Genomic DNA, 7987 nt, shown 5'->3' with positions numbered 1-7987 from the left:
AGGCCCACCCTGGAGGTTACTGCAGACCGTTTCTGCTCTCTGACTCTTCCTGCCTGAAAGGTTTCACCAGGGAAAGAGCATGATTGGGAAGTACCAGGAATAGGACACTCCCATGTATGGCCTCTCAAGCAACATGGGAAGGGAGTGGTTAGATTCATTTTCCAGCTTCCCCATCTCTCTCTGGGATACACCTGGAAGGAACTTGCTCACAAATGCTTCTCTTGGGGGGCTTTCCTCTTTGCTATCCCTTGCTTCCCCACAAATAAGCCAACTGCACCCAAATCCTTATCTCAGGATTTTCTGGAACAATGAGAGAAGCCAAGAAAGGAGGAAATCTAATGGAAGAGTGCTAAGAAGCAGTTTCACTTGATGAGCACCGGGGACCCCATCTCCCTGGGAACCTAGGCCAGAGGGGGGGGGAAGCTGCCTTAGAATTTTCCCCCTGAGGAGAGGGAGGCTGGAACCTTTGTCTACCAGCTCCTGGCTCTAACTGCTTGGTGGTTGACCTCGGAGCCATTCAGCCTCCTCCCTCCCACACAGACATCCAATGATCTGACCAAACTCCTTGTGCCTGAAGAAGTCCCCAGGCAGAGAGGAAAGGCAGTGCCATAGGTAGGAAGGTACATGAGCTACAGACTGTTGCAACTGCTGAGAATTCAGGTAGCTGAATATAGGCAGAGGGTCATGGATAGCACCAGCCACAGGTGCCTGGTCCAATCAGTATGAACTAAGAGGTGGAGGGAGCCAAGCATGAGAAGCAGAGTGGAAGCGCGGTGCAGAATGTGGCCATCTACCTGTCCATAAGAAACTTGTTAGGGTGGCATCCTCTGCAGAGACAGGTATGAGCATAACTGGACCTTGGTTGCCCATCCTAATACAGATCTCCAGGACATGGAACATGATATGGAAGCATAGAGCAGCCTGGAGCAACCAGAGGGTGCAGAGGTTGACTATGAGATAGCTTTCAGCGGCTGGTGCCTCCCTGAACATTTGTAAAGCAGACAGGCTTTTTCTGTTGCTCTCCCACTCCTTCTTGGGATGCATCTCAGCAGTAACAGGTCTTCCTTCTGCAGCCGCCCAGCACTTCTGCATGGCCTCAGCAGTCCAGAGCCTTGATTCTCAGAGCCTTGCCAAGTCCCATTTCACGGTAATCTTTCCCCAAATAGATATGTCCCCGACTTCAAAATTCACATCTCTTCCCCAAGACCTGGCATCAAGAGAAAGATTGCTGGTTGCAAGCATCAAGCTAGGTCATGAATTCATACTGAATTGTGAAAGGCTGGTGACCTCCAAGCTCTCCTTGGGTATTTGTAGTTTAGAAGGGGCGATTGTGCACTCAAAGGAGATAAAATAGCTTGCAAACAAGTGTTACAGTAAAATACATAAACATATAAAAAACACAAAAAAAGTCCTTAAAGCCACAGCAGAGAGGTCTGTGAGCTTGGAAACAAGGCTCTGTGCATTCAGGCTTAATGGTTTCTCTCCTTATAAAATACTTTTAACATTGGTGCAAACTCTGGCAAGTTGAATAACTTATCAATGCCTCAGTTTTCTCATCTGCAGGGTTGTGCTGATGATTGAGTGGCTTAATATGACCAAAAGCTTAGAACTGCTCCTTGGGCACAGTTCAGCTCAATAACTGTCTGTCATAACTCCTCTTTGGTCTTCCAAGACACAGTGAATCTTCTGACTTCAGGCAGGTGCATAACACATTTCAGTGATAAACCCAACAGGCAGTATTTCAGGGGAGATTTATTCTAATCCTGAGAGTTCTGGGCAGTGCTCTGGGGCCTCAGATTTCACTGTGTCTCTGAGTTACCCCAGGAAGCAGACCTCGAAGATACCATCTTCATGGACACGGCAGAACAGTGACCATCTTCTTTCTGTTTCCCTATTCCATGGGCAGCTGAAGAGGGATGCAGAGATCCCTAGTCCAGCCTACCTCCCAGGTGACAGAATCAAAGTCCATCCAATTCTTGGATCTTAGATTCATGTGGGAAAATACTAAACAAAACTGACCAGATGGAGTCAGACATAGCAGGAGGCCCAGTTTTGACCCTGCTTGGCGTAGCCCTCTATATATCTTTCTAAGTGACAGATGACAATCTCTTTAAGGTAATCGTTCTTCTCTTTACTTTTCTCCTCCCCGTTCTGTTCTCTGCCCGGCACCTCTGCCCCCACCTTCCTTCAAATCTTTTTTTTTTTTTGCACAGGCTCCCAAGAAGGTAACTGAGGGGACAAGGTAGAGGCAAATCTGGCACTTTAATTGCACATTCCAGCCCATTATTTAGCAATTATACTTGAAGTTTCCAAGTATTTCAAAGATGAATCACAATGTAATTTACAGTTTTCTTTTTGAGGGGGCGGAGGGTAGGAGAAATCAGTCTCCTACTCAAAGACAGAAAACCTCAGGCAATTATGTTGGATTTTAAGACTGCTGCTAGGTACTTAACCACTTGATATTTGCCATGAGTTCATGGTCCTTTCTGTACAATGATTAACCAGACCTAGATGTGAGAATGGGCTGCCCCAGGTTTCCAGGTCACCCCAGGGACAGAGCCGACTGCTTGTTCTGAAGGATAGCACAGGAGGGCTGCAATAGGTCTCAGGTTCCCTAGGCCTTGCATGGAAGAAAAGGAGGAGAAAAATTGTACCGCTAATTTGTAATTGTTCCTTACAAAAGCTAAAGTTATAGTACAAGGCTTGCAATTCCATAGTCTAAATAGTTTAGTAGTTACAAAGTTTCCATCAGAGACACTGGCATGTGTGCGTCTTGTGGGATGGAGAGATACGAGTTATGATAATTCCACCCAGAAAGAGAAGTCTGGTCCCAGAAAGGTGAGACGCAGCCCGGGCAGGACAAAAGTACCCAGAGTTAGAAATGGCTAGTCGCCGTGGAGTCAAGTGGACTTGGCTGGGCTCCCAGGAGCTAGACTCCGAGTTGGAGACTGGCTCGTGGAAAACTTACTGAGTGTTTATTAGGATCAGCCTTGGTGATGAGAAGTGTGTGTGGTGGGGGGAAGCAGCAGTGAGCAGGGGGAGGGGCTGGGGTGTGATGCAGCAGCTGCCACAGAGACCTCAGCCCACCAGGCTTGTGAGCCTTGGGATTGTCTCAGGGGAAGCAAGAGACCCCAGGAGTGAGGCGATGCATCTGATGAAGCTTTCCCTCTGGCCAGGGGCCCAGTCCTGCAGGGTGGTCTGGGCAATGCCCCATAGCACCCTCTACAGGTGATACAGGCTAAATCACACCCCTCTGAATTCATAGGCCAGGTCCTTAACCTATTATGTGACTGACTATTTTGGAATAGGGCTTTTAGTGGGTGATTAAGATTCAATGAGGTTCTGGGGGGCGGGGGGGGGCTGATCTGATAGGATTGGTGTCTCTATAAGAAAGAGGAGGAGAAAAGAGAAATCTTTCTGCATATGGATGCAGAGGAAAGGCCATCTAGGTCACAGGGAGAAGGTAGCTGTCATCAAGCCAGGAAGCGAGGCCTCATCATAAACCAATAAACCCGACAACTTCTTCTTGGACTCTAGAACAGTGAGAAAATACATTTCTGTTGTTTAAGCCACCCAGTCTGCAGCATTTTGTTATGGCAGCCTCAGGACTGAGACAACAAGTGTGTTACTACTCCCCAGCCTCCCATTGCCCTCCCCCAGGGGATTACCTTCCACCCTTTTGGAGTCAACGTGACCACATAACTTGATTTGATCCATGAAACATGAAGCAGAAGGGACATCTGTGGATCGTGGTTACAAAGCAACGTTTATCAGTCAGAACATTTCATACACTGACTGGGGACCATGCCAGAAAGATTCATCTCTTATTTCAGTGAAATAGCTCAGGCCAATTCCAGGCCTGCCGAGGCTGATCTGTACAGCCCAAGGAGCTTCGAGTTCATAAAGAAGGACGTTATGGGGGTGGAGAGATGGGAGTTATGATGGGGAGAGATGAGCTAAAAGAATCTGAAAACGAAGAATAGTCAGATTGCACTCACCTTGTGGATGGTCAAACACACGTCAAGGCTCCTGTTGTCAGAACAGTACGGCAATGGGAAAGGAACGCTGGAACAGAATAAAGGGGCTAGAAATATACCCCAGGATGTATTGGAACTTAATATACAAAGCAGGTGATAGCTAGGTTGAACGAGAAAATTGTGCTTTATTGGATAAATTAAAATGACATCATTGGTCTGAAGTGCTGAGAGCCTGGGCCCCTAGCAAAGCCATGGCTCATTTCCAGCTTTGGGTTTAGTCAAGCAATTGAGGATATTTGAGTGGGGCCCAAGCAATAGTCAGATGAGTTCTCTAGTAGTAAACACTTTCCAACCAACCGTCCCAGACCTCCTTGCCTGGTGCATGACCACAGGTCTCCTTCCCTCCCGGGAGTCACAGCAGAAGGCCTCTCTCCTCTGATGGAGTTATGATGGGATGCCCAGTTTGACCGAGTGCTGTGTCAAGTCCCCACGTTGTATCTATGCTTGCTATGGTGCGAATCTTGAATGTTCCCCACAGGCCCACATGTTAAAGGTCCCCTGGGTGGTGCTATTGGGAGGTGATGGAATCTTTGAGAGATGTGGCCAAGAGTGTGTGTGTGGGGGTCTTTAGATTATGGGGGAATGTCCTCAAAGGGGATACTGGAACCCCAGTCCCTTCCTCATTATCTTTGGCTTTCTAGCCAAGAGGTAAGTCGTTTTGTTCCTCCACACGGTTCCTGCCACAATTGACTCCCTTACCGTAGGCCCAAAAGCAATGGGGCCAGCCAATCATGAATTAGGATCTCTAAGACTATGAGCCCAAACAAGTCTTTTCTCTTTATAAGGTGATTTTCTCAGGTATTTTATTATAGTGACTGAAAGTTGCCTAGCACAATCCCCTCACCAGGATCCAGTGAGGTCGGTGCTGTCCCTGTTCTCAGATGAGAAAATTGAGTCTTATTCAACACTGAACTGGGTGCTATCTTCAGACTCGGGGAACCAGAGAAATCAGTAGAGGAGTGAGTGGTAGTACGTTCATGTTGTTCATTCTAGAAGCAGTAGGAATAATCAAAATTCCCTTTATCAGCCCGCGTCCTACCAGCAGCCTCACAGAAATTGGGTTGACTTGCACTACCATTACACATTTGATTTATACATTTAAAAAAATCATGACACAATCCCTTAGGTGCTGGGTACTAAGGGATTGTGTTTGTAGGTGGACTTATTTCCCAAGCAGAGCTGATCATACTTTACAAAGAATGAATTAATTTGATTTGGTAAAGTTACTGTACTGTTAAAAATCAACCAAGTGTCTATGTAAGATGATGGGCACTTTTCATGAGTTTGACAATTGTCTCCTAATAACACTCAGTCCCATTTTTCACAACAATGTACATATCTAATTCCCTAATTAGTGATTGGGAATTTAATTTACCAACTTAAAAAAAAATTTTTTTTAAACAGTTCCATAGTGAACATCTTTGTGCATATGGCCCTTTAAGAAATTTCCTTAGGAGACATTCCCAGGGGTGGATTTAATGGATCCAGGGTTTATTTTTGTTGTTGTTGTTGGTTTTATAAAACATGGAATGTTTCACGAATTTGTGTGTCATCTTTGCACAGGGCCATGCTCGCCTTCTCTGTGTTGTTCCAATTGACGTGCTCTTGGTTGATATTCTGAACTACTTTCCAAAAAGAAATCACCCTGTGTGTGGCTACCAGATGTGTCTTCTAGGAAAAATTCCCTGGGAGAAATCTTCCATCTCTGCAAAGAAAGAGTGCTTCCTGCCTCCTAGCTAGTCTGGGACTCCCAGGAAACAGGCGCTGAAGAGAGAGAGAGAGGAAAAGGAGCCCCTTCCTCTCGGGATGGACAGGTGCTGCCCACCAGGCTTTGGCTCGCAGGTAGGTCTTGATGCTCTTCTCTCAATATGAAAACTTCGACGGACCATCAGCAGCAAGCAAGCCCACTCTGTAGGAATGATGGATCAAAAAGGAAAACAAGACCACACCCCCTAATCATGTTGGGACACGTTCCAGGTAGGAGCATTGTTCAAACCACAAAATGACAGAACCTCCCCATCTGGGCGGATGTGAGTAAGGACGGCTTCCTTTCCAGTTACACCGGAAGCCTGGCTGTAGTTTGCTCTCCCTGTCGATAGGTTTTAAAATACCTTCTCCCAACAGCATGGAATCCCCAGCAAAGACTGGATTTCTTCCAACCCTCCCTCAAATGTGCAGAGACCAGGTGGGCAGGGTTGCATTCCATCATGCACCAGGCGTCAAGGCCTCCCACACCCAGGTTCCCCTATAAGCAACTGGTTGGTCTTTTACTAAGAAATGAAAAAAAAAAAACACTCAGATTTTTCTGGGTAGAAAAGGTCACTTGTTGAGATGTTTGTAGGTGGACTTATTTCCCAAGGATCAGGTTGGCCTTGGCCATCCGATGGAAGGACTCTGCAGCTACAGGAAGGAAGGGTGGTCGTGAGAGGAGTGGGCTACCAGGCTCACAGTGGGGAAGGGAGGAGAGCTTGGGCTTTTCCCGTTCCTTCTGCCCTCCCATGGCAGAAGCTGTGCTTTCCTTCCCCATCAGTCCTCCAGGTAAACAGGATGTCACCGAACAGGGTCTGTGAGTGTTCTTGAAAATAGAGGGGTGGCCACAGGCGAGTCAGTTAGGAACAACAAAGTCAGGCGGTTCTGCCAGATGTCAGTTCCACTGTCCGCCATTGGGGGCACCCTAGAGGCCCAGGAAAGACCAGCCAGCACTGATCCTCAGTATCATTCAGGCAGGATGTGCTCCCTGGTTAGATGGCAAGCTCTGCATCAACTCCCAGAGGACTATTAGGTCATCACCCCCATTGGGGGAACAGCCTGTGCTGGGTGCTGCTTTCCCTCTGCCTCTCTTAACCACTCCTTGCCTGAGGATACTTTCTGAATTTCAGGGGCAGGAAAACTTGCCTGTTTTCTTCATGTACCTCTCAAATCTGTACTCTATGTTCTGAACCCTTTATTTCAACAAATAATATTGATGAATAATAATAGAAAAAACAATTTAAATAAAATGTAAAACCATTAGTAACCATTTTCTGTTACTATAACAAAATACCTAAAGCTAGATAACTTTATAAAGAAAATATGTTGATTTAGGTCATGGTTCTTGGTGCTTCAAGAACATAACACTGGCATAAGCTCAGCTCTGACAAAGTCCTCATAGCAGACAGAATCATTGTGGCAAGAGTATGTGCAAAAGAGAGAGAGAGAGAGATCATATCACCAAATGGGAAGCCAAAGAGGCAGGAGAATGACCAGACTTGTTCTTTTAGAATAACCCTCATATAAAAACTCAGGGGTCCCATGAGAGCTACCTTAATCCTTGTGAAGGCACACCCCTAAAGACCTAAGAACTTTCTACTAGGCTCCCCCTCTTAAAAGGTCCTACCACCTCTTAACATCACCACACTGGGAAACAAACTTCCAACACATGAACCCTTGGGGGATAAATTCCATCCAAATCATAGCAGCCAGCTAATCCCCAGTGACCAACAAAATATGCAGGTGGTGGAATACAGTCTGGAGGTCACCACCGAGGCTTTGGGTATTCCATCATTCGGCCGGTCATGTCAGGCTGGATTCTCAGAAGGACATTTTAAGACGAGAATTCGTGTGAGGGGTTCATCAGGAATATTGATAGGAGAGTGAGGAAATGGGATGAGGGAGGGAAGACCAAGCAAGGGTAGGTAAAAATCAGAGGCCTGCAGCTTGGCTTTAAACCTGCAAGGGGCTCTGTCTGTGGTACAGGTTATACCTCAGACTATCCCAATCGTGGGGCAAGGCAACTGCAATGATTTTACTGCCATACTTAATAGACATTGACTTAAGGCTGTCTCCCCACTTCCTGCCCCCATGCACGAAGACAAAGGGGACTCCTGATGCCCCTGAGGGTGACCTTCTGGGAAGGACTAGCAGGTACTAGCTGCTAGCACATGGAAGACGTCCAATGACCTATCTCCCAA

General features: G+C 46.8%; 1 pseudogene; it reads right to left on the bottom strand.

Moving 5' to 3' along the window:
* Window positions 1-5555: 5555 nt before the first annotated feature.
* Window positions 5556-5671, bottom strand: LOC120892079 (U6 spliceosomal RNA; annotated as a pseudogene).
* Between the last annotated feature and the right edge of the window lie 2316 nt (window positions 5672-7987).

This window comes from Ictidomys tridecemlineatus, chromosome 2 (genome assembly GCF_052094955.1).
Source record: "Ictidomys tridecemlineatus isolate mIctTri1 chromosome 2, mIctTri1.hap1, whole genome shotgun sequence".
Taxonomy (NCBI): domain Eukaryota; kingdom Metazoa; phylum Chordata; class Mammalia; order Rodentia; family Sciuridae; genus Ictidomys; species Ictidomys tridecemlineatus.
This window is presented reverse-complemented; position numbering and strand designations above follow the sequence as displayed.